This window comes from Pinus tabuliformis, chromosome 4_1 (assembly GCF_031772625.1).
Source record: "Pinus tabuliformis cultivar Carrire ecotype Pingquan chromosome 4_1, CPIR1, whole genome shotgun sequence".
In the NCBI taxonomy this organism is placed as follows: domain Eukaryota; kingdom Viridiplantae; phylum Streptophyta; class Pinopsida; order Pinales; family Pinaceae; genus Pinus; species Pinus tabuliformis.
In genome coordinates this window covers 220,268,122-220,296,053 of record NC_142303.1, presented here as the reverse complement: position 1 = coordinate 220,296,053, position 27,932 = coordinate 220,268,122, and positions in this window count along the sequence as shown.

Here is a 27,932-nt window from a genome sequence, read left to right as displayed (position 1 = left end):
ACCCTTACCAATCTTAGGATGAATAATCTTGATCTTAGATTTAGTATGAGACTAGAAATGATGATCTAACTTGTTGTTCTGAACCTGCAAACCTACAATTTTGCAATAAAACACATAAACCAATAAGTTATACTACTTTGGGGCTTCCCACAAGCCTAAAAATGTTCAAGATGTCGATGACTACTGGTTGGAAGTGTTAGTATGCTTAAATATGAATCAAATGAGTCCACTAGCACTTCAAAAAGCTACATAATGAGAAAGATGTTTGAATATGAAATTTAGTCTTTAGTTTTGGGGTTGAATCCCCACACGCTTCAAAACCCATATTTTTATTTTATGCATATTTTTATCCTAGAAAGCTTGGGATGAATTATTCAATCCAAATAATGATCAAATAACTTTTGGAAGTGAATAAAATGGAAGGATTTTAAAAGATACACCTTTATGCACAAAAGTCCCTTGAAAGGGATTAACAAGCATTGTGGAAATATGGTTGTAAATTGTTGTTATAGGCCTAAAAACCCTTAAAAACAACTAGTTTAGTTGAAGTTAGTTTTCTCTATACACGACAAGTCACTATGCCTTTCTTGGGTCAATTAGACAAATCTTTGAAGCAAAACCCAAGTTCCAAAACTAGCTAAATGATGAAAATTTAAGCTCAAGCTAGTAAAATATTTTTTTTGTCTTTTATATTTTTCTGATTTTTTATATTCTAATAGTAATATACAAGGAGATTTGGAAAAAAAATATTTTGAATTTTAAAATTTTTATGAGGTGAAGATAAGGCTTACCTTATGCCCTTCTAATTACCTATTCCAATGTTAGATTATTATCACAACCATTTCTAAATCAAACCTCTGTTATTTGGACAAGTTGTGAGTTTGGAGTGCTAGCACTTGTTTCCCCCACTCTTGTCTAAGACTTTTACTCATATCCAAATTCAACTAAGAGAAATTTCCATTGTGGAATACCTCCAACCAATGGATCAACTATGAAGCCACGAGAAATCTAATCCTTTAAGGAGGAATCCTTGACAAGGGTTTGTCTAAAAATCATATTTTGATAACCCTCATTCAATAAGAAGAAGATGAGATCTATACACTTCTTCTTCACATGACTTTGTAGTCCTTCAATGGATCAACCTAATAACTTTGTGTAAATTAACCAAAAATCTGCAAAATATTTTATGGAAACATGATAATCTTTACAAGAGCCAAAAAGAGAAAGAATAGAAAAACTAATCAACAAACTGTACACAAGATGGATGCACCAAATCATAAGTTCTTATTATGGAATTAATGATATCACATTTTCACAACATGTTTTGCTAAGGAAGGAGAGATCTAAATTTGTAGATGAGGCTCTCAACATCTATCCTCCTATTGATTCCATAAAAAAATCAACTTGTCGTCCACAAAGTATTTGGAGACTAATCAAAAATTGATTTTTGATTTTACATTGCTTAAACCTTCATAAAACGCTAGATGTCCCATAAAAAAGGAGGCGAAATTACATAGAAGGGGGGCCAATTTAGCCTGAGAAGGCGACATTACTTTGAATAATTTTTAACATTGACTTGAAAATTTTGAAGATTGCTTGGATCCTCCAATGACCTCCGATAAAGGCTCAACCTTCTTCCTAGAAGACCTTGACATCCTCTAATCACTGGTAAAAGTGGATGATGTTGAGAAACCAAAAGCAAATAGATAATGATGATTTCTCTTAACTTGATAATTACTTGTGAATATTTGTTGGATTCTTATTTATATTATGTTCTCTTCATCAACCAATTACCAAAAATATAAAGATCACAAAGAGACAAAGAACACCAGAAATTAGGCTCCAAGCCAAGGCAAAACCCCACAAGTGGGGGAAAACCAAAAATCATCTTCTCATAGAATCAGATCAAAGTGAGATATCCAAGACCAAGACTACCGCCAAGGCCCAAGTCAACCCTCCTTCAAATCTCCTCAAACCAAGTCAAACTCAACAAAATTCAATGTTGGTCAAAACTTGTAAAATTCGGTCAAATCATGGAATTTTGAACCTGTAGTTTGTACCCGTAATTTCGTAGAGTTTCCCTACAACGTTAACACTTGTGAACAGAAATAAGCCAAAAATCTAAATTTCTCTATCCTTTGACTTTTATTCTCTCCTTTGAATTCAATATCCTTCTTCTTGTATTTGGCATGGAAATCGATGTGTGTAATGAGCGAGTGTCTTGTATTATAGTTGTCCAGGAGGTCGAATAACTGTCTCTTCTAGGGTGACTTGTCCAAGTAGGGTAGACTTGGTCTTGTGGATGACAATTTTTCTTTTTGACTCAAATAAAATAATTTTTATTTTTCTTACAAGAAGTCCAAATGGGATTTTGACTCAATTACATTTCTTTGACCCATAATAAATTTTATTTTGACTCAATTGACCCTATAAGCATGAAGAACATGCTTTGACTATAAATAAAATAATAACAATGAACGTAATAAATGACTCCCTTGATATAGACCCAAAATTTGCTTGATGTATGGTCCAAGGCTTAACTTGCGTGACCTTTGAGTGACTTACTGATTTGATGAAGAAGCAACCCTCCAAGTTCCAATGTTCCATTGACTTGAATTCAAAACTTCCTTAACTTACCCAAGGATTCTTTAACGTCTCTCTTGGAATATTAATTTGGTCTCTTTGACCTGTGATAAGATGCTTTCTTCCTCTTCCTTTGGTAGCTTGCCTTTTACTTTGGAGAAGACTTGAATTTTCTTGATTTTCCACACCTTCCTCGGTCCAAAAGTTCCTTTGATTGGCATGGAAGGCTCTCCTAGCCTCCACACACATGGTTGACCCCCTAGAAATGTGACAACAACTGTAGATCTCCAAATCCCTTGCTGATGTGAAGATTTTGGATCATGGGTTATCTTGTCAAAAATTTGTAAATGCCTTTTAACTACTCACTTGACCCATTTGACCAAGATTTGACCTCCCAAATCCTCTAAGAAGCCCACACATGTCAAAGAAAGAGGATGACCCCCTTTGACTAAAAATAACTTCCTTCTGAATCATCATTCTTGAAAATTTTCAAGGGGCATGGGAAGAAGAATTTTTGCTAAACAATCTAAGCTCTTTGACCAATAACCCCCCAGGGATATATGCATTGGTATCTACAAATTTCCTTGATAGTCACAAAAATTTGAAAATGTGAGACTACCATGTTGACAAGATGAAGTCACATTGAAGGTCAAGGAATTCCTATAGAATAAAAAAGATGGCGATATGGGGAACAAATAAGTGCATTGATATTAAAGGAAAATGAGGGGGAAAGTAGAATAAGCGATAACATTTTTGAGGCTATACATTGAGTGTTCCCATAAATCATGAGTTCTAGTAGGTGTTGATTTTTGGTAGCATCAGATGTGCTTTGACACAGCGGAAACAATGGTTTTCTATAAACCCACAAATGGATCAATATGACCCAACAATCACCCCCCTGAACACCCCTTTTTATTGAATACTATGCCTTTTCCTTTCAGAACCCAAAGGCCTGTGAAAAGGCTTAAAACAATGCTTTTTCCCTTTCGGGACTGAAATGCCCTTGAAAATTGCCAAAACAACACTTTTTCCCCTTTTTAAAGCGATTCCATATATTATGCTGAAGATCCGGATTTGGCCGATTGGATAGCCCAGATTGAATCGAAATATCGACGATCGGTAGTCCCAATGGTCTGCACTATCGACGCTTCCCTTTTGGCAGAGGTCCGATGCGATATCGCTAATCGTCATCGGCGATTGCAATACGCCCACTTAACGCTTTACTACTCTTGCCCCCAAACACCGATGCGATATGTCAGCAATCACAAATCGCAAAGGTTCATGTCTAGATCTTAACGTAGACCAATCCCTTGTAGCGATGCGATAATTTGCGCCGGACCCGATAAGACTCAACACTCCCGTGCATAATATTTCAAATCCGTTATGCGGATCCGCTAAGTGTTTTTGCGCGATTTCTTTGTGTAAATGGGATTTTCGCTCGTGAAATTAAACAACACTAAATTTGCCTTTGTCTTTGGGTTTTTGACGATAAAAGATGGGAACACATTTTTTGATTCTTATGGAAACATGCAATCATAGATTCTCTATTGAAATACAAACAAAAAAATGTGAAAGCATGCACAATATGATTTCCGCGGGTCTGATAAAGAAATTCACACAGACAACATAAATTATTCACCAATTAAACAGTATTACAGAGTCTCGGACTTGAGCCTGCTGACAACATTAAAGACCTCTGTTCCCGATGAAATCCAAACACAATTCTTGGTTCTCTCTCTCCTCAATCCTTTCCCCCCTCTAACCTTCCTTCTTGTTTCCTTTTTAATACATTAGAGGCAGTTCCTCTTGCAGTTTGAGGAACTATTTTCTTAGTTTTGAGACAGTTTTATCAAACTAATTCCCATCTAATCCTATATTGTCTAATTCAAAACCAACAATGGCTGATTCAACCTTCACCCACAATAAAAAAAAATGAAACTAAATAAAATAGAAATTGAGATGTTTACCTCTCTATTTGTTAAAATAAAACAGAAAACAAACAACAAACAAGAACCAACTTCCAGTTGTCGCCTCTTCATTTGGGTGCTCTTGCATCAGGCTCCCGGGGTGAATGAAATTCATGGCTCCTATCCATGAGCTCTTCAATAGAGTACCCAATGTTTTGAATCTGGTCAACATCTAACCAAGAACTATCTTCAATAGGATGACCCTTCCACTTGATTAGGTACTGCAGATATTCCTTCTGTCGGGTTCGTCGGGTTTGTCTAGCCACTTGGGTATCTAGGATCTGTTCAATCTCTAGAGGCTTTGCTGGGGGCATTTGTTTAATCCACATGTCACTCTCTTCCTGGGTGTCCCGTGTTCGTCTTTCCGAACTGTCTTCATCCTCTGCCGCAATGTAGTGGTACAGGTCTGCTACATTAAAAATGGGTGAAATTCCAATACCTAGGGGTAACTGCAATTCATAAGCATTTGCAGAAAATTTCCGAAGAATCCTGCAAGGCCCAATATTTTTCCATTTCAACTTGTTGTACTCACCTTTAGGAAACCTCTCCTTGCGTAGGTGTGCTAATACCAGGTCTCCTATGTTGAATTGCACCTCCTGCCTTTTCGAATCTGCCTTTTGCTTGTATCTTTGGCTGCTGTTCTGTAATTTTAATTTCACCTGTTCATGAAGATCGCTGATTTCCTTTGCGAAGTCTTCACCATCAGCACTCCTATGCTCCAACTATCCCAAATCTTGTAACTCATGTACTCCATGTGGGTGCATTCCGTATAGGATCTGGAAAGGACTACTGCTTGTACTCTGGTTGGGCGAATCATTATAAGCAAACTCCGCTTATGCAAGCACACGATCCCACTGTCGAGAATTTTCTCCAACCAAACTCCTCAACAAATTTCCTAGACTCCGATTCACCACTTCGGTTTGGCCATCGGTCTGTGGATGATAAGCTGAGCTAAAGTTTAGTTTGGTGTCTAACTTCTTCCATAAGGTTTGCCAAAAATGTCTTGTAAATTTAACATCTTGATTCGAAACAATAGACTCTGGAAAGCCATGTAATCTGACTATCTTGGTAAAGAATAAGTGCGCTACATGTGTGGAATCATTGGTTTTCATGCATGGAATGAAATGTGCCATTTTAGTGAAACGATCCACCACCACCTGATGGAATCAAATCCTCGTTTTGTCTTTGGCAAACCTAAGACAAAGTCTAAACTAACTGAGTCCCAAGGTCTGCTCGGAATGGGTAAGGGTGCATACAACCTTGTGCTCTGGCTGTGTCCCTTTGCAAGCTGACACATTTTGCATCTAGTTACAAATCTTTGTACATCTTTGCGCATCTTTGGCCAATAGTAAAAGTGGCTCAACTGATCCAAGGTCTTGTCTATGCCAAAATGCCTGGCTAAACCTCCATTATGCTTTTCCTGGATTAAATTCTCTCTCATAGAACATTCCGGCATACATAACTGCCCTCCTTTGAACAACAATCCTTCCTGCATGTTATAGTCTAGCCACGAACTGCTATCTCTCAACAATGGATTTTGGCAATCTTCATAAGTTTCCTTAAAATCTGTATCTGCCTCATACAAGTCCTTAAGATGTTCAAATCCTAACACTTGTATGGTAATTTCCTATAGGATCAGATTCCTCTTGCTTAACGCATCTGCCACTTTGTTGGCTTGACCGCTGATATGTTTCAACACAAATGTAAAACTCTGCAAGTACTCCACCCACTTCGCATGTTTATGGTTCAACTTATGTTGCTGTGTAATATATTGCAACACAGAATTGTCTAAAAATAAGACAAATTCATTGGCCAACAGATAATGTCTCCAATGCTTTAGCACTTGAACCACCGCATAAAATTCCTTGTCATAGGACATATATTTTTGCCTACTTTCATTTAGTTTCTCAATAAAATAGGCTACCTGCTTGTCCTCTTGGCTGAATACTGCACCATTGGTTGTCCCACTGGCATCACAACGAACTTGGAAAAGTTTGTTAAAGTCCAACAATCTCAAAATTGGTCTTTCGGTAATTTTCTTCTTGAGCAATTGAAAGCCCTTCTCTGCCATTTCTGTCCAATGGAAAGGCTGATTTGTTTTCTTAATGGTGTCTAGCATAGGTGCACAAATCCCACTAAAATTTTTAATAAATTTCCGATAAAAACTCGCTGATCCATGAAAACTCTGTACCTCAAACAAACTTTTGGGGGATGGCCAGCTAACTATAGCTGCAGCCTTTTCCGGATCCATTTTTAATTCATTCTTAGCAATCACAAATCCTAAATAAATTAACTCTTTCTTGAAAAACAAACATTTCTTCAAAGTTATCAGCAATTTATTCTGCTACAATCTTTCTAATACATACCTCATGTGTCGAAAATGTTCCTCCTTCGTCTTGCTGAATATAAGTATATCATCTAGATACACAATCATAAATTTCCCAATGAATTCCTTGAGCATCTCATTCATTAACTGCATGAATGTACTAGGAGCATTGCTCAATCCAAATGGCATAACCAACCATTCATACAAGCCTTCATTTGTCTTCAAAGCTGTCTTCCATTCGTCACCTTCCCGAATTCTAATTTGGTGGTAGCCGCTTTTCAGGTCTATCTTTGAAAAGTACGCTGCTCCACTCAGAAAATCCATCATATCATCCATTCGAGGTAATGGGAATCTGTACCTAATAGTAATCTTATTAATGGCCCGGGAATCCGTGCACATTCTCCACTCACCTCCTTTCTTGGGAGCTAAAACGGTCAGTACTGCACAAGGGCTTAAACTCTCCCGAATCAGTCCTTTATCCAACAACTCCTGCACCTGCTTCTAGATTTCTTCATTATCCTTTGGACTCATCCGGTAGGTAGCCTTTTTTGGTAAACTGGTTCTCGGAATAAAATCAATATGGTGACTGATGCTCCTCTTTGGTGGTAATTTGTCTGGCAGATTATCTACCACAATGTCATTAAATTCTTGCAGCATGCTCTGTATCTCTTATGGTAAATTAGTAAGGTTGGTGTGTATTAATACTGCTCTTGGTCTCCTCACAACTGTATAACCCATATCACTCTCTTCAATTTGTCGTAGAAACTCCTTTCCTCCTAACAGTAATGCTTTCGTTCCACTTGGTTCTGCTGTCTCCTCTCCTTCCTTGGCTTCCTTCATAGGTACCAAGGTATGCTTTATCCCATCTTTGACAAATCTGTAACAATTTGCCACTCCATCATGGACTACCTTTTTATCATACTTCCATGGTCAGTCCAGCAGAATATGGCACACATCCATCGGCATTATGTTGCAAGTCACTTTATCCTTGTACTTGCCTATCTGAAAATCTACCTCGCATTGTTCATCAACCAACAATTGGTGTCCCTTTTGCAACCATGACACCCTGTATGGAGTTGGGTGTTTTACTTTCTTCAAACCTAGTTTCTCCATCATCTCCGTAGCTACCAAATTATCGGTACTCCCACTGTCAATAATCTATTTACAAAATTTTCCGTGTGACTTACATACACTCCGGAACAATGCTTTTCTCTGTGTCTGATCGACTACTACATTGGCTAGTTTTAATAACACCTTGTTCAACACCAAGGTTTCCCTAGTTTCTGGCATATTCTCCACCTCCCGTGGTGGTGCCTCCGCTTCATTGGGCTGAGCAATATATGCTCCCCTCTGCCTAGTTTGCTCGTTTTTAGGACATTCAAAGGACCTGTGTCCCCACTTGTGACACTTGTAACACTGATAGGCATTGCCTCTACCTCTGCCATTACCTTTTCCTCGCTACTATGGCCTTCCTCCTCTGGTGTTACCTTCCCTTTCACTTTTTCCTGAAGTCTTCGAACTGCTACCCTCTTCATTGCTGCTGGCAGTCTTACCTATGCCAAAGGTCTGTCCTCGACCTCTACCAGAACCTCGTCCTCTCCTGGCAATATTTTCTTCTGCCTTCAAAGCACTCTGATAAGCTTCATCTATGGTTTTAGGGGAAAGAATGCTAATTTCGTCTAAGATCTCCATCCGCAGGCCATTTACAAACTTCGCTGTCTTCTCAGGAGTATCTTCAACATAACCAGCTCTCAGGTTAATTTCATAAAATTCTTCTGTGTATTCCTTCACAGTCATCATTCTCCGTTTCAAGTTTTGTCCCTGTCTGTAAAGGGCAATCTGATAGTCTTTAGGCATAAACTTGCTCTTCATTTTCACAACCATCTTGTCCCACTTTCTAATCAAGGGCTTGTTTAGTCTCCTCCTTTCTGCCTGTACACTATCCCACCATAATGTTGCATGTCCCTTCAATTTGGTGACAACAAACCAGACCCTCTTATCTTCACTGATTTCTTCATACTCAAGATATTTATCTAATTCATTTATCCAGTCCAACAATGCCTCTGTGGACAAACTACCATCATAATTAGAGAGCTCTGGCTTTGGCTTGCTACTAGCCAACAAAACTGTCTTTAATAGTTTAATTTCTAGCCCTTCATCATCTGACCCATCTGTCATAACCACGTTTTCCTCTTCACTATCATCTCCACCTTCTGGCTCTCTACGCCTCCCTACTTCCAACGCTGCCAAACGTGTGGTTAGGTTTCTATTTTATTCTCTCAATCCTTGATCCACTGCTCTTCTGACGGCTCTTGCTCGACCCCTTCATCTCCATATTTACTGAAAGAAAGGAAAAAACCTTGGCTTCAATACCAAAATGATGCAGCGGAAACAATGGTTTTCTATAAACCCACAAATGGATCAATATGACCCAACAATCACCCCGCTGAACACCCCCTTTTATTTGTAAAAATTTCTGTTTTCCCACCCGGTTTTCAGTTTCTCCTTATTTCTCCCATGTAGTTAAATGCCCATTCCCATAACCATACATTTAACAGACTGAAAAAATAAATATTGCTGAAAACACAAATTCTGGAAATTTTTCAGAATGCTGGAAATTGCAGAATTAAAAATCAGCAATCAAAAACAACCATTAAAACACATTAAAACACTGATATTTTTGGTCAACTTGACCCTGGAAAAACCCCCTACAACTCTTGGGGAAAACCAGTTTGAGAGCTCTTCTTTATTTCTGAAAATTGTCTTTTTACAGTGAGAATTATTCAGCAAAAAATCAACAAGCAAATTTACAACTTATCTCCTTTCCTGTGCCTCACAGCAATCTGGAAATTACAGCAAACAGGACAGCAATAAATGCTGTACGGCCTCCGTTTTGTGTGCAGAAAAATCAGCAAACTGCTCCTCGATTTTTGTGCAAAAATCTGCCTTTCACTATGTGCTGAATCAGCTGTACAAATCTGCTCAACTGCTGCCTTGGAATGTGTGCCAAGCTGCTGTCTCCTTCTCCTCCCTGCTCAGAAATCTCTCTTGCTCTCCTCCCAATCTGCTCATGAAAGAATGAATGACCTTTTCCTCCTTTAATATAATTCCAAGTGACTTTTGGGTGATCCAAGTGACTTTTGGGTGATCTCTAAATCCAATGGCTGAAATAGATTTAGATCAATGGCTGAGATTAAATGCTCATTTAAATCTCACTTTCTATTTTTTAATTCACCCCACTTTAATAAAGACCCACTTAGTCATTTATTTCCAAAGTCACTTTTCCTTTCTAATTTTTCATTTACTTTAAAATTAGACTTAGTAACTTTATCACTTAAAGTCACTTTTAAACTAGATTTAACTTTATAAAATTATAAAGTCACTTTAGGAGAAAAATTAAATTCTTTTGGACACTTTTCCCTAGGCCAAAGATCAAAGCCTAAGGGAACCACCTGTCCTCCGGTACCAAATTTCAACACTCCCTCTTACCGAGGAAGGTGTTCCTCACCACACCCATCTTGTCTCTGAAGTAGACATGCTTGCCCCGTGGTAAGGCTTTGGTAAGGATATCTGCAACCTGCTCATCAGTGGAAATATACTCAAGCTTCACAGCTCCCTTCTGAACATAGTCTCTGATGAAATGATATCTGATCCCAATATGCTTTGACCTGTCATGAAATACTGGATTCTCCGTGAGTTTAATGCAACTCTGATTATCACAGTAAATCACTGAAGGTCTCAACGGCTGACCAAATAAGCCAAACAACATCTTGTGAAGCCAGATAGCCTCACAACTAGCTAGACTGGCTACCATATACTCTGCTTCCGCTGAACTCAGTGCTACTGACTGCTGCTTCTGGCTGAACCATGACACTACTGCTGAACCCAACCCAAAACAGCACCCTGAAGTTCTCTTCCTATCAGAAGCACAACTTGCCCAATCAGAATCAGTGTATCCTGCCAAGCTCACTCCATCTCCCTGCCTGTAGTCCAGACCATAATCCACTGTCCCCTGCAAGTACCGCAAAATGTGTTTTGCAGCCACCCAGTGAACCTTCCTAGGCTCACACATAAACTGACTCATCGTGTTGACTGCAAAACAGATATCTGGTCTAGTGTTGACCAAATACATCAAGGAACCAATCAGCTGCCTGTACAATGTGGGATCCACCAACTCGGAATCCGAAGCATGAAGCTTCTTCCAGTTGGTGATCATCGGTGTCGACATGGGTCTACAATCCTCCATGTGGAATCTGCTAAGGATGTCCACAATATACTTCCCCTGCCCCAGGAAGAAATGCCCCTCCTCCTGCCACACCTCCAAGCCCAAAAAGTAATGCATCAAACCGATGTCCTTCATCTCAAACTCCGTCGCAAGATCTCTCTTGCAGTGCTCTATGAGTCTCTCTGCACCTGTAATGATCAAGTCATCCACATACAGCACCAGAATGAGAGGCTCCTCACCAATCACAATAAAGTAAAGGTTCGGATCTGCCTCACTCTTTGTGAAACCCATCCCCTGCAAGTATGCATCTATCCTGGAGTACCAAGCTCTGGGAGCTTGCTTCAGGCCATAAAGGGCCTTCTTCAATCTGCACACATGGGACTCCTTCCCATGCACCTCAAAGCCCTGTGGCTGCTCAATGTACTCCTCCTCCTGTATGAAGCCATTGAGAAATGCGGTCTTCACATCCATCTGGTGGATCTTCCAACCCATCTCTGCTGCTATCGATATAATGGAGCGGATCGAAGTATATCGAGCCACGGGAGCGAAGGTCTCCTCATAATCAACTCCCTCTACCTGGGAGAACCCTCTAGCCACAAACCTCACTTTGAATTTCTCAATGCTGCCATCTGCAGCATGCTTTACCTTGTAAAGCCATCTGGAAGTAACCACGGATTTGCCCTCAGGCCTCGGCACCACCTCCCAAACATCATTCTTCATGATAGAAGAATACTCCTCCTGCATGGCCTCTCTCCAGACCTGCTGGCTAGCTGCCTCCTCATAGCTAGAAGGCTCAGAGTCAAGGATGCTGGTAACCATCGCCATATAGCTACAAAACCTCTCTGGTGGTCTACTCTCTCTGACCGGCCTCTTCGGCTCAGCAACAGATGTGGCATCTCTCAAGGTGTCCTGAAGCCACTTGGGCTTCCTCTTCCCTGAGCGCACTTCTCCCACCGGAGAATGAAACTCCTCCTCCTCATCATCATCAGTAGCCTGAACTCCTGACTGTCTGTCTGCTGTCCTCCTGCCTGCACCTGAACCTGTAGAAGCTGAGGTACCGTGTGAACTGTCCATCAATGGACTCCCTAGTGAACTGCTCTGCATGTTGCCCGGAGCACCACCCCTCTGGCTCGGCGAGCCACTGCTCACTGACGGACCTGATATCCTCATAGATGTACCTCCGGATCCTCTTGATCCCTGCCCACTGGATCCCTGCGACTGACTCAACTGCTGCTGAGGGTCTGGCTGATCCAGATACTCTAACTCTCGTGACCTCCTAAAGGCCCTGTCCTCCTCGAACTTCACATCCCGTCTGACAACAACTCTGCTCTGTGCAGGAATGTAAATCCGAAAGGCCTTTGAGGTCTCACTGTAGCTCACAAAGATACCCTTCTCTGTGGTGGGCTCTAGTTTGGTCCTCTTCTCCTTGGGTATATAGGAGTATGTAATGCATCCAAAGATATGAAGATGACCAATATCAGGCTTTTTCCCAGAGAAAGCCTCCTCCAGAGTCATGTGCCCCAAGGCACGATGCGGACTCCTGTTCTGCAAGTAAACAGCTGTGTTGCAGGCCTCTGCCCACAAGAACAATGGCAACCCCTGATCATGTAACATGGCTTTGGTAGCCCCTATGATGGATCTGTTCTTCCTCTCTGCAACTCCATTCTGCTGGCGGTTGTAAGGAACAGTGAACTCCCTCCTAATGCCTGCCTCCGCACAATAGTCAACAAACTCTCCAAGGGTGTACTCTCCTCCATTGTCCGACCTCAAGGACTTGATCTTTCGACCTGTCTGAGTCTCCACAAGAGCTCTGAACTCCTGAAACCGCTTGAAGACCTCACTCTTGGTCTTCAAAAAATAAATCCAGGTCCTCCTGGAGTGATCATCAATGAATAACACATAGTACTCATATCCACTCAAGGAAACATGAGACATCCGACCGCTCACATCGGAATGAATCAAATCAAGTATCCCCGTCGCTCTGCTGTCACTGCTGGGAAAAGGGGATTTGGCAAACTTGCCCATCGCACAACCTCTGCAAGTATCAAAGTGATCAGTACTGAAATCTGGCACACCTGTAGTGATCTCCCGCAATGTCCTCAAGGCTCCATGATACATATGTCCCATCCTGCGGTGCCAAATCTCACACAGCTCAGAACTGCTAGCTCTGCTGTCGGTACTACTGCTCAATGCCAAAAGGGGTTGGAATGCAAACTTGTACACCTTTGCATGGTGTACACCTATCACTCTAGCTGAATCAGCTGGAGTGCCCCTGGGATACATCAACACCTGTCCTCCCCTGAACAGTACCTCATATCCTCTGTCCTCCAAAGCTTAGACGGATATGAGGTTCTTCCTCATCCCTGGCACATAAAGAACCTCTGACACCTTCAAGGGAGGTTTGGACTCCCTCTGAAATGTCATTGTCTCCACTCCGACTGCTCTAACAACTCTGTCATCACCGAGTACTACCTCAATATCAGTGCCACTCTCTGAAAGCTCTGAGAAGTACTCACGAACTCCTGTCATGTGACGTGAAGCCCCACTGTCCACATACCAGATACCTGAAGATGCTCCGCTAATCGAGGGAAAAGCATGCTCCCTCTGAATCTGTGTAGCAGGTGATCCTGCACTAGAGGACTCACACGTAGTGAATGCAAACTCTCGGTCAAAACGACCAGCAAAGTCCTCAATATCTGCTGAAGCTGCCACGTCCTGGTTCTTCCCCTTCTTCTTCTTCTTCTCCGGACACACAACTGCATAGTGTCCCATCTTTTGACAATTCCAACACTTCACCTTGGAATAGTCCTTCTGTGTGTTCCCCTGTTTACCTTTACCTTTGCCTTTGCCCCCGCCACTGCTTGTGGAAGCCTGCTTCTTCCCTTTGCCTTTCTTGCCTCCTGCCACCAGTGCTACATCCTCCTCCTGCTCAACTGGCTTGGCTGCCCCAAGCTGACCTTTCCTGATCTCTGTCTGAATGCAATCATCCCAAAACCTCTCCCATGTGGGAAGGGTCTCACGTGCACAAACCCCATTAGTAAAGTTCAACCATGAACGAGGGAGGCCATTCACTGCAATCCGCACCAACTCAGTGGGTGGAATGGCCTCTCCAATCGCTGCCAACTCATCTCTCACATTAGTAATCTTTGTGAGATATCCAGCTGCACTATCATTACCCATCTTAATGTTCTTTAGCTTCTCCTTCAGGACCATCTTCCGGTTCTCATTGGTACTCTGGTAGAGATTGGACAATGCTGTCCACATCTCATGGGCATTGCTCTTTCCTCTCACATGAGGAATGCAATGGTCTTTGATTCCGTCTAGAATCAGCCTCTTACCCTTATTGTTCTTCTTTTTATACTCAGCCAACTGAGTAACATCAGTGGGCACAACAACAGGGTTCTGTGCGGTATGCACCATGATATCCCAGACTTCTGCCTCCTCAAAGATACTCTGCATTCTCTCCTTCCAAACGCTGTAATTTATATGCCCATCCAACCTATCCTCCACCCTCAATCCTAATGACATCCTGCTGTCCTAAAACTGAAAAATAGCACTGCTGTAGTAAAGATAAAACTGTTGTTTATGAAAAAATCAGCTTGCTGGAATTTTCTGAGTGAAAAATCAGCAACTGTAATTTTTCCTTTTGCTGTCCCAAACTGCCCTTCAGCACTCAAGCTCTGATACCATGTAAAAATTTCTGTTTTTCCACCCCGGTTTTCAGTTTCTCCTTATTTCTCCCATGTAGTTAAATGCCCATTCCCATAACCATACATTTAACAAACTGAAAAAATAAATATTGCTGAAAACAAAAATTCTGGAAATTTTTCAGAATGCTGGAAATTGCAGAATTAAAAATCAGCAATAAAAAACAGCCATTAAAACACATTAAAACACTGATATTTTTGGTCAACTTGACCCTGGAAAAACCCCCTACAACTCTTGGGGAAAACCAGTTTGAGAGCTCTTCTTTATTTCTGAAAATTGTCTTTTTACAGTGAGAATTATTCAGCAAAAATCAACAAGCAAATTTACAACTTATCTCCTTTCCCGTGCCTCACAGCAATCTGGAAATTACAGCAAACAGGACAGCAATAAATGCTGTACGACCTCCATTTTGTGTGCAGAAAAATCAGCAAACTGCTCCTCGATTTTTGTGCAAAAATTTGCCTTTCACTATGTGCTGAATTAACTGTACAAATCTACTCAACTGCTGCCTTGGAATGTGTGCCAAGCTGCTGTCTCCTTCTCCTCCCTGCTCAGAAATCTCTCTTTCTCTCTTGCTCTCCTTCTCCCAATCTGCTCATGAAAGAATGAATGACCTTTTCCTCCTTTAATATAACTCCAAGTGACTTTTGGGTGATCCAAGTGACTTTTGGGTGATTTCTAAATCTAATGGCTAAAATAGATTTAGATCAATGGCTGAGATTAAATGCTCATTTAAATCTCACTTTCTATTTTTTAATTCACCCCACTTTAATAAAGACCCACTTAGTCATTTATTTCCAAAGTCACTTTTCCTTTCTAATTTTTCATTTACTTTAAAATTAGACTTAGTAACTTTATCACTTAAAGTCACTTTTAAATTATATTTAACTTTATAAAATTATAAAGTCACTTTAGGAGAAAAATTAAATTCTTTTGGACACTTTTCCCTAGGCCAAAGATCAAAGCCTAAGGGAACCACCTGTCCTCCGGTACCAAATTTCAACATTATTGAATACTATGCCTTTTCCTTTCGGAACCTAAAGGCCTATGAAAAGGCTTAAAACAATGATTTTTCCCTTTCGGGACCGAAATGCCCTTGAAAATTTCCAAAAGAATGCTTTTCCCCCTTTTTAAAGTGATTCCATATATTATGCCGAAGATCTAGATCTGGCCGATCGGACAGCTCAGATTGAATCGCAATATCGACGGTCAGTAGCCCCAATGGTCTGCACTATCAGTGCTTCCCTTTTGGCAGAGGTCTGATGTGATATAGCTAATCGCTATCGACTATTGCATTATGCCCACTTAACACTTTACAACTCCCGCCCCCGAATGCCGATGCGATATGTCGACAATTGTAAATCGCAAAGGTTCAGTTCTAGATCTTATCGTAGACCACTCCCTTGTAGCGACACGATAATATGTGCCGGACCGGATAAGACTCAACACTCCCGTGCATAATATTTCAAATCCGTTATATGGATCCACTAAGTGTTTTTGCGCGATTTCTCTGTGTAAATGGGATTTTCGCTTGCGAAATTAAACAACACTAAATTTGCCTTTGTCTCTGGGTTTTCGATGATAAAAGATGGGAACACATTTGTTGATTCTTATGGAAACAGGAAATCATAGATTCTCTATTGAAATACAAACAAACAGATGTGAAAGCATGCACAATATGATTTCCACGGGTCTGATAAAGAAATTCACACAGACAACATAAATTATCTACCAATTAAACAGTGTTATAGAGTCTCGGCCTTGAGCTTGCTGACAACATTAAAGACCTATGTTCCCGATGAAATCCACACACAATTCTTGGTTCTCGCTCTCCTCAATCCTATCCTCAGTCCTTTACCCCTCTAACCTTCCTTCTTGTTTTCTTTTTAATACATCAGAGGCAGTTCCTCTTGCAATTCGAGGCACTGTTTTCTCAGTTTTGAGAAAGTTTTCTCAAACTAATTGCCATCTAATCCTATTTAGTATAATTCAAAACTAACAATGGATGATTTAGCCTTCACTCACAATAATACAAAATGAAACTAAATAAAATAGAAATTGAGATGTTTACCTCTCTATTTGTTAAAATAGAACGAAAACAAACAATAAACAAGAACCAACTCCCAGTTGTCGCCTCTTCATTCGGGTGCTCTTGCATCATGATCTATCCATGAAAATTGGTGGAGAGACTAAGGCACATGAGATCTCCAAGACCCAGAAATAGTTTGAGGAAATTCCACTCGGATGGAGAGATATTAAAATAATTAATATTTTTATGAGATCTTAAGTCTAATCTTAGGAAAATTAAATTAATAATGTGTATTAATATAATATGGGTGAGAAAGTTCTAAATAACGAGGATCAATCCAGATGTAATCTTAGATGTTGATTAGGGACTTAATATCGACCATTAAATCGTCAACAGGAAAAGTATAAGAAGAGGTTTGAGGGTTAGTTGGAGACACACCAAATTGATCAGTCAATTCGATTTTCTAGGGCAGGGTTTGCTGAGAAATCAATTTAGCGGTCTGTTGCAGAGGGACAGTTTGGCAAAAGGCCGAGAATACATAACAGAGAGGCAAAGAAAGTGTCAAAGAGACAACGCAAAGGTAGCCTGGGCTGACACAAAGGCTTAGAGGGTCAGTGCAGAGGACGCATGAGGTCGAGAAGCTGACACAGAGGCTAGCAGAGCTGACGCTGGGATGAGGGAGCTGCGTTGTGTTGTTTTTGTGGGGTAGACTGAGAGTTGAAGGCAGACACAAAGCCGTAGAGGGTGACGTAGTTCCAGAGGATAGCTTGGAGCAGATTTCAACATATAGCTAAGGAACAGTCAAAGTTACTGTGGGGACAATCATCCGGTTGCTGAATTAGCTGGAATATCTGTCTCTGGAGAATGGTACTTATGCTAAGGATAATCTCTGAAGGGTGAACCATTTATGCCACCCTAGTTGTATTCAAAATGTTGCATAATAATAAAAACCCTCATATCTGCTGCACATGTTTTCTTGCATTGGGTTCTTATGGGGACGATTGTCCAAAAATAACGATGGCCCTTGTGTTGTCTCAATTTATTTTAGTTGCTGATATGTATATTTGTGAAGGATGCAATTGTGTTTATTTTGATGTTTATATTATTAAATAACTTGTTAATGTAAAGAAAAAGTAGGAGATAATAAACCAAATATTGCAGTAGGGGTTTTTGATGTATTAGATTCAAAAAATTTCACATGGTATTAGAGTGATTGCAGATCACAGGAGGACTAAAGACACCAGTAGGAGAAATATAAAAAATTTGCAGCAGAAGCACCTGTCTCGAGAGACAACATTGTTCCAGAACTGAAGTGGCAAGAGGAGAGGTGACATAGTGCTTAGAGGGTGACGCAGAGGCTCATGCAGAAACTACCTCAGCATTTCAAGCCAGGAGAGGGGCCAGCACAAAGGCAAAGAGGGGAAAATCAGGCCTACGCAGTGCCCAATCATCTTTCTTAGCCAAGAAGGATCAATGTTGTGTCCAGGAGGAGCAGATTCAGCTCAAGACGTGATTGCGCAGATCCTGAAGGGATCAAATTCTTCAATTTTCGAGGCTAAGAGAGTTGTGCAGATTGTGATTTGAGGAGATGGTGGGACGTTGTTTCTATCTATACAAAACATTGTCTAAGGAGATGGAACAAAGGTAGAGGGAAGCACTACCTCGACGGATTTATAGCCAAGAAATCTAGATCCGAGTTGCAGCAGCAAAGGGGGATTGGAGAGGAGTGATTCCACAGTTGGAAGATTTCCAAGAGGGAAGTCGAGACTCAGAGGGAGTCTAGAAGAGGAGCAAAGATGGCAGTAATCATATTAAGGGGTCAAGACAGGTTGGACGGGTCTTCCAATTTTGTCATATGGAAGACTAAGATCCTGGCAATCCTGGATAAACATCGCATCAAGGACTATGCCTTGAAAACCGTAGCTATTCCAGTTGACCGAACTGCTAATGAGAAGTATGAGGAGGCCGAGGTGAAGGTGAAATACATGATCCTAAATGGGGTCAGAGATCATGTCATACCACATATTTCTTAGAAGAACACAACAAGGGAGATGTGGGATGCCCTGACCAACTTATACCATGGCTCTTCCGTGGAGCGGAAGATGTTGTTGGAGAATCAAATGAGGTCATATCAGATGCAGAAAGGAGAGGAGATAGATCACTTCCTCCTCAGGTTGCAAGGAATTCGCAGCCAACTTACTTCCGTGGGGTCTACACCAGATCCAAAGTTTATGGTTAGGATTGCTCTGCATGTAGTCTCCGAGGACTGGGAGATATTATTCCAAAGCATCTTGGATAGAGAAACCCTCCCTACTTGGGAGGAGATGTGGGCAGCTCTTGGATAGGAAGATATTAAGAGGTTGACCAAGATAGGGAGTAGTGGTAAGGGACTTCGAGTCAAGAAAGAGGAGGAGGAAGATGCAGCTCTAGCATTTGTGGGACAGTAGGGGTTTCGGAAGAGGAACAAGAAGAAGGACATCTTCAAGGTTAAGTGCTTCAACTGTGGGGAACTGGGACATTATTCATCTCAGTTCCCCAGGAAAAAAGGCAAGGGAGAAGCTTTTGATTCAAAGGAAACTCCAACTAAGGTAGAGAAAGAGGTTGAGACTAATGATGATTATGCCATGAGTGCTCATGCGCCTCTAGAGAAGAGGTGGGGAGACATCGAGTTGTAGTCAGGAGGAATACATAATAAGGGCAGGATCCTCGAGGTGCGAAAACTCTTGGATCACATCTAGCTATAGGAATCCCTAATGACAGTAGCATGATGACAGGTGTCGGGTGGAGCAAAGTTTGGTGGAGCAGAAAGGCAGTGCTAGAGTGCAAAAAACTAAGGCAGCACATTGAAGATTGCAGCAATGCAAGAGGCATAGAAGAGGTTGCAACAACGGAGTGGCAACAGAGGGAGCACGGGTTAGCAACATAGGCTGATTCAACATCATGAGGCTTCCAGAATGACTAGGATGTCATCAGTTGGGAGAAGTCAGTTACTTACTTCTCGGTAATTGAGTTGTAGTGCAGCAGTTAGCAATGGTAGTGCTATGGGAAACATGATGCAGCATGTTAAGAGGAAGCTCCAATACATATGTAGCAATGGGAGTGGCAATGTCATGGGTGGCAATATAGCAAGTAGCAGTGCAGAGGATGTGAGGCAGGAGGCCAAGCATTAGTATAGGTACCAATGCGGAGGATCAATGTGATGTTTCTATGGTGAAGCATTACTAGAGCACATTCCTCGCTAAGAGGGAGTGTTGATTTTTGGTAGCATCAGATGTGCTTTAGCCATGAAAAATGATGGAGAGGATAATGCACATGAGATCTCCAAGACCCAGAAATCGTCTAGGGAAATTCCACCCAGATGGAGAGATATTAAAATAATTAATATTTTTAATGAGAGCCTAAGTCTAAACTTAGGTAAATTAAAATATTAATGTGTATTAATATAATATGGGTGAGAAAGTTCTAAATAACGAGGATCAAGCTAGATCTAATATTAGTCATTGATTAGGGACTTAATCTTGACTGTTGAATCGTCAACAGGAAAAGTATAAGAAGAGGTTTTAGGGTTAGTTGGAGACACACCAAATTGATCAGTCAATTCGATTTTTTGGGGCAAGGTTTGCTGAGAAATTGAGTTAGTGATCTGTTGCAGCTAGGGGTAGTTTGATAGAAGGTCGAGAATACATAGCAAAGATGTAGAGAAAGTGACGGAGAGACATCACAGAGGCAGCCTGGGCTGACGCAGAGGCAACTAGAGTTGACGCAGAGGCAACTAGAGTTGACGCAGAGGCAACCAGAGTTGACGAAGATAGACGCAGAGGTTAGAAGAGCTGACCTTGGGCTGAAGGAGCTGTGTTGTGGTGTTTCTATGGGGCAGACTGAGAGCTGAGAGGTAGAGGCAGATCTATAGAGGGTGACACAGTCCTTGGAGGGTGACACGGTTCCAGAAGATAGATTGGAGTAGCTTTCATTGTCCAGCTAAGGAATAGTCGAAGTTACTGTGGGGCCAATCATCCGGTTGCTGAATTAGTCGGAATATCTGTCTTTGATGCAAGGTACTTCTATGAAGGATAATATCTGAAGCGTGAGCCATTTTTGGCACCCTAGTTGTATTCAGAAATCTACATAATAACAAAAACCCTCATATCTGCTGCACCGATTTTCCTGCATTGGGTTTTTCCGGGGACGATTGTCCAAAAATAATGGTGTCCCTTGTGTTGTCTCAATTTATTTTAGTTGATGATCTATATATTTGTGAAGGTTTCAATTGTGTTTATTTTGATGTTTATATTATTAAATAACTTGTTAATGTTTGAAAGAACAAGTAGGAGATAATAAACCAGATATTGCAGTAGGGGTTTCTGATGTATTAGATTCAGAAATTTTCACAGTAGGTCCACTTCCATAATTCGTCCATACCATTGTAAGACAAGGGAATACCCATCAAGGAAGGGAGTTACCTCCAACTAGGAAAATGTCAAAAATTCCATAAAACCAAGCTCCATGAAGATGAAGCTAAGAGTACCAACCATGACCATTTACCATCAGGGAGCTAGGACACATTCTCACATGATCATCATCCATAGGGATTTACAGGGGTTTAGACTTGGATTCATTGGGATTAAAATGGTGTTGTCAAGAAAGAATTTGAGCATATGTATACCCCTGATGAAAGAGGGGTAACATGTCCAATTATCGTACTATTAATCTTCAATATTATTTCTTGTATAATCTACAAAAGTTAGACAACAAGATAGTCAGTATAGTTGTCAAAAATTAATTTGAAATACACAATCCAAGTAATTTAATTTAAAACTATCACAATTAAAATGATTAGTAAACAAATGTTTTCAGGATATATCCTTTGAAAATTGTACTGGGCCCAATTTAGTTTCTAGAGAAATAAGACTTGTGCTTAAAAATTAACAAGAAAAGTGTACTTTTGATTTTATAAGCGGTAATGCTCATCATATATTGAAAAGTTGAGATTGTTACTTGTCGCATGTTAATAGTAATTTATAAAAAATAAAGAAAAATAATATCTGACATCTGGACATCTAGTAAACTCAAATAATGATGCCATAGGTTTCCTCTAGATATGTGGATACATGGCATTGACATCCAATATACATATTATTCATATTGTAATTATTGAAGTTTGATCTAGATCCAGATGGTCATCATTAAGATGTATTTGACATCTGGAGTGTAGTCATCAAGTTCACCTTTCTATATCCTAATTCTTTTTAGATGAGTTAAGTGGTGGATGGAGGGACGTGGAACAATCATTTTGTTGTAGGATTTAAGGAGATATGGTATAAAATGTTTCATTGCCTTGAAGACAATGACCACTTGTTTTCCTACTTTAGGATAGTTCAATTCAACACCTTGTAGTCCTGGAATTAAAAATGAAATGAGCACTTTTGAGTCAATATTGTAGAAAATGAAAAATCATAACAAAAGTATATAAAATATTTTTTTACTAAAATGGAGACGTATCAATGCAAGAGCCTCTAACATAGCCTATTTAATATAATTAAAACTGTTTTCCTTATACTTACATTTAAACAAAGCATTATATTTAATGATGTCCTAGAGTTGTTTGACTATTTCTACAAAACTCAAGATAAACCTTTGTACACAATTAATATTTCATAAAAATGACTACATCCATTTTTTATTATGTGGGAAAGGAATTTGAGTAATGGTTTTAGTTCTTTTGGGTTCAATCTTAATACCAAATTTTAACACAATAAAACCCAAAAGCTTTCCTTCAATTACTACAAAATAGTCTTCTTTGGATTAAGAAAAGTTTCGTACCTTCAGTAGCTAACAAAAAATTATTTGAGATTATGCAAATGATCTTTTCTATTTTTCAAAATACAACCATATCATCCAGATATACAACTAGCAATTTATTTACGAAACATATGAAAAAAATGTCCATTTCCCTTTGAAATGATGCACCTGCATTAATTAAACCAAATGGTATGTTCCTATACGCATAAATGCCCGTTTCATTTTGAATGTAGTTTTTAGTTCATCAGCGTGTGATACAAGGACCTGGTTATAGCTAGAAAATTTGTATAGCAAAGATAACATTTATGAGCTTCAGACATGTAGAATTTTATCCATATGTGGAACATGATAGTTGTTTGTGTTTGAAGCTTTGTTAGGATGGTGAATAATGCAAATATTAATCTCTTTGTTTTTCTTAATAGATACCATGTTTGACATCCATTAAGAATTTCGAATTGAGAAAATTATCTTGGCTTCAAAAAATTTATTCAATTCTTTATGATTTGTTGTTACATTGTTAGGTGTCTTTTCTTGAGCTTATGTTGCATATTTTCACATCTTTTTGAGTGGAATGATATGATGGAAAATTTTTGTGTCATAAGTTTTTAATACAATATATGTTTAGGAAAGCCCCAAGGGATAGCTTAGTTGGTCGAGTTCTTGTTGCTAAGTACCTCGCTTATCGGGAGGTCACGAGATCAAATCTCCTTGACGCCCTTAGGGTTAGGTCTTTCTAGTTTGGCCAATAGGTAGATCCCTTCGGGTTGATCTACCTATATTTTCTTGTGGATGTAGCAGTCACTCAGTGCTCATGAACCACCCTTAAAAAATATATGTTTAGGCAAATATGGATTTATACTCTTTAAATAGGCAAATGGATGCAACTCTCTCTGAAGGTGTACATCTAGTTCCAAGACTGATATTAATAGGGTTTGATCATTACCAAGATCAATCACCTCATATTTCATGTATGAGTTTTTTGTTTTGCAATTATTTACTCCCTTAAATTGTCTTGAACATCATAGAACTTTTCCAGGAAAACCATAGACTTTGGAATAACATTCTTTTCCCTTCATTCTGCTTTTGGGGTCAGTTCATTTACTTATATATTGTGTTGATGTTCATCAATTAATAACCCTTTAAAGGTGTGGTTTTGTGTGACAAAATCAAGGATTTAGTCATCGTCATTGAACACTCCAATTTTTTTATGTTATCAGGTACTAAAGGCCTATAAATAATTCAAGAAAGAATATATCTGGTATTTGGAACATTTAATGAGTTACAATATGATGCCTCCCGGATTTGGATACATCTCACTTGAGATTAAGTTATTTGGCATCTACCTTTCAGAGAGAATAAAATAATATTTGTTAAGTTGGTTTTGGATCTGAATACAAATTCCCGAAAGAACAAAACACATCACCAATCTATTAAAAACCACACCAGCATAACTTACCAAATACATGCCACATCGAATGGTGTGGCATATGACATGTCATATTCCACATCAGCAATGGCATTCATTAGATCTTCAAGAGATGATATTGTCAGCTAAAACATGTTCATAAGAAATTATTAAAAAAATAAGGAAAAAAATCCCAAAAAAAAAATCTAACATCCTATAAAATCAAATGATGATGTCATAAGTTTCCTATGGATATGCGGATACATGGTATTGACATCTAGTATCCAGATAATTCATAATGTAATTGTTGAAGTTTGATCTAGATCTATATGACCCTTATCTGGAACAATTAATCTAAAAAGTTGTTAATTAGGTCTTAGATATAATATAAAGGCTTTTCCTTCATGGATTTAAGCTTTCTGCAAAAATGAAATAGAGACCAAATTAGATTAAATTAATAAGGGAAAAACCATTGAAATGAATCACAAAAATCTTATAAAAAACCATAAAAACTTATTATACAAGTTTAAAGAATCAAAAGGAATTTTACAAACAAATTAAAATCAGAAGTAAATGAGTAAAATAATTAAAATACATAAAACAAATAAAAATTTGAAGGATCCCCATTATTTTATGAAAAATTCTTGTCGTACATGCTACAACATGTTGATGACCTTATCTTGACTAGCACTGACCTTAAACTTTTAACCCGTGTGAAATCAAGCCTTAAGATAAAATTTGAAATGATATACTTTAGTTATTTGCATTATTTCCTTGGCCTTCAAGTATTGCAAATCAAGGAAGGAATTTCTCTTTCTCAATCTAAGTATTCATGTGACCTTCTTTGCCATTTTCATAGTTTGTAAACCAACCCCTCTCCCTTTTAGTATGGAGTCAAACATGTTTCCACCTACACTAAAAGTAGAGTTGATGCCACTTTGTACCATCAATGAGTTGATAACCTCTTATATTTGACTCGTACATGTCCTAATATTTCCTTTGTTGTTCGTCATGTTACATAGTATATACAAAAATCCCATGAAAGTCATTGGAAAGCAACAAAAAGGATATTTAAGTGTATCCAAGGTATAATTCAGTGTGGGATACATTATAGTTCAAGTGGGACTCCTTTGTTGGTTGGTTTCACTAATTTAGATTGGGATGATGATTATGTTTTAGCATTGGTTCTAGACCTCTCATTTGGGTTTGTAAGAAGCATTAGTCTATTGCTATTTCTTTAACATAAGTATAATATCAAGTAATGGTTAATGCAATTCAAGAAGTCTTATGGTTTCGACAATCCTTTTAGAGTTTGGATTCCAATAGCAACATCCAACCACCCTCTAATGCAACAAATAGAGTGTCTTCAAACTAGCAAAAGATCAAGTTTAGCATCAACGCAACAAACACATTAAGATACAAATGCACTTCATCCAAAATCCCATTCATGGTCAAGTTATTGAAGTACTATTTTTTCCTACAATTGATCAAGTTGTAGACATTTCAAAAAGTATCTTATAGAAGAAAAGATTTCTAAACTTTAATCTAGGCTAGGAGTTCAGGAAATTGTCATTACGAGGCGATAGACTCTAATGCCTCGCTTATCCTATCGTGTGACCTTTGTAAATACTTCAATTCTATTCCAAGTGCTTCTTAAGGGGAGATCTTAGGATATTGAGACACACATGAAATAGTTAAGTTCAAATTGTTCTAATGCATCTATTATGTAAAAGTGTGTTTCTTTAGTATGCATTAGTTACATTGTAGTTTGATGGTCACGTTATGTTCTAGACATTATTTGGTAGCTCATACTCTCTTAGATACTATTGGATATTGATCTATGGATTAGAACCTAATTGGTCCCTGATCTTTATTTAAAGAGTATGGAGGGTTATAGCTAATGATCAATTATGAGAACTCTCTTATATAAAAATAATAATTTACATTAATAAAATTGCGTCGGGTGGCCACATTGGTTGTGGCTATGGATTATTTCTATATTAGAGGGTTTTGAACACGTAAATATATTGGTGTTATGATATTTGATTTATTTGTGTGAGTTTTTATTGAAGTTGTTGTAGGAATTTACAGGGTAAGTTCCTGTTGTAGCGGCTACAACCACCCTCCAAAATTTTGCCTTAGCTTCGCTTTGGAGCCTCCCTACCAACCATCCTCAGCAGCATGTCTTGCACTGTCAAGTACATGAGCTTCAGTGGTTTTCTAGGAGCTTTCCAGCCTGTGCATGATAGCTTGCTTCACTTCCCTCATAGGCTGCCACTCCGGACTTGGTCCAGTTGCTGGCTGAGAAACTCCCTCAGAAAATTACACAATTCTAGAGGGGAACCAGCCTTCCCTCCATAATTTGCTCAAATCTGACTGGCAGCCTGCTGCTCAGAAACTCTACAATCCAGTCAGACAACCTTCCCAGTGAAAATTGCGCAATTTGGCCCAGCAGTGCTGCTCAGTAAAGAAATTGAGCAATTTTGGGTAGCAGTCAGTTGCTCCTCCCAGAAATTACGCAATCCCTCTAGACAGCTAGCCCAACATCCTCCCAGAAATTGCGCAAAAATCTCCCTCAATCAAGCAGGTTGTTGCATGTGCCTTTAGGTTGACCGGTTCCACCCAGGACCGAGGAAAATTGACTTGCATGCATGGGCTGATTTTTCCCGAAATAGAAAAAAGAAACATGCAAAAAACATCCCTAGATTTTAGGGATCTATTTTTAGCAGCTGGAGGTTACATGCAAAGATCATTTTAGAAACTTTCCTCCAAGTGTCACTTTTTCCTAGATTTGTGGCATGCGCACCATGAGCCTCAAATTTATTTATTCGACGCTTCAAAGCTCATTCATCACATCGATCTTGGAGCTATGACATCCTACAGTACATCCAAGAGTCTTTGACACATCCAGCTCAACTATTTCCAGGTAAGTCCGCTTAACTTGTCTTTTGCTGCATTTCTGACGCTTTTTGTGTTTTGTCTTGTGTGAGTGTTGTCTGCTTGATTTATATGAACGCTTGTTGTTGTTTTCATGCATGTTAGCTTATGCAAGTACCATTTCAGTTTTCATTAGCATCTCACTGCTGTCGCATGCATGACACTGTTTTGCACGAATGGTCGTCGATTCGGCGACTCGTTTCACACACATGCATGTTTTTTCGTTTTCTGAATCTTGCATTCATTGTTTGCATGCATGATCATTCACTCCTTCTTACACTCAATATCGCCATGAATTCACATCTTTATTTGCTTTCAGTTTCCCGTCGGCGTGTCTAGGCAACCTTGGCTCGGACTCTGCCTCACCAAGATAACATTGCACAATTCTGAGAGGGAAGGCTCTGACTTCCTCCCAGAAAATGCATAATTCTCGTCAGTGACTGCCCTCCGGTCTTTCATTGCGCAATTATGAGAGCCAGTGACTGTTGGCCCAAAAAATTGCACAATGCAGTCCCTGGGCCTGCAACACTTGCCAACTGAAATTGTGCATTGCAGAATCTCAGCACCCAGCAGCAAGAGATTGGACAAGCACTTGGGTAGATGGATACGGATATGGAGCAATAAGAGTTAGAGCAAGACATTGACCTCATGCCTTACCACCAAGAGGTTGACCCACTAGCTTCACCGGATCCAGAAGCAGAGCAAGTCCCAAGTGACCAAGGAGATACTGAGATCCTTGGAGACAATTCGGAAGGAGAAATGGACAACATATCATTCGTAGAGTAGTAGCATAGGGTTGTGCAATCACACAGAGTGTCTACTCTGGATGACAACACGTCTCCTGCATAGTTTGAAGAACGAGTGATCGTGTTTGACGTGCGCAAGCATCCAGTAGCATTGGCCAATGCTACTAGAGCATATGCCAAAGCCACTAACTTGAGTGTTCGCTTCTT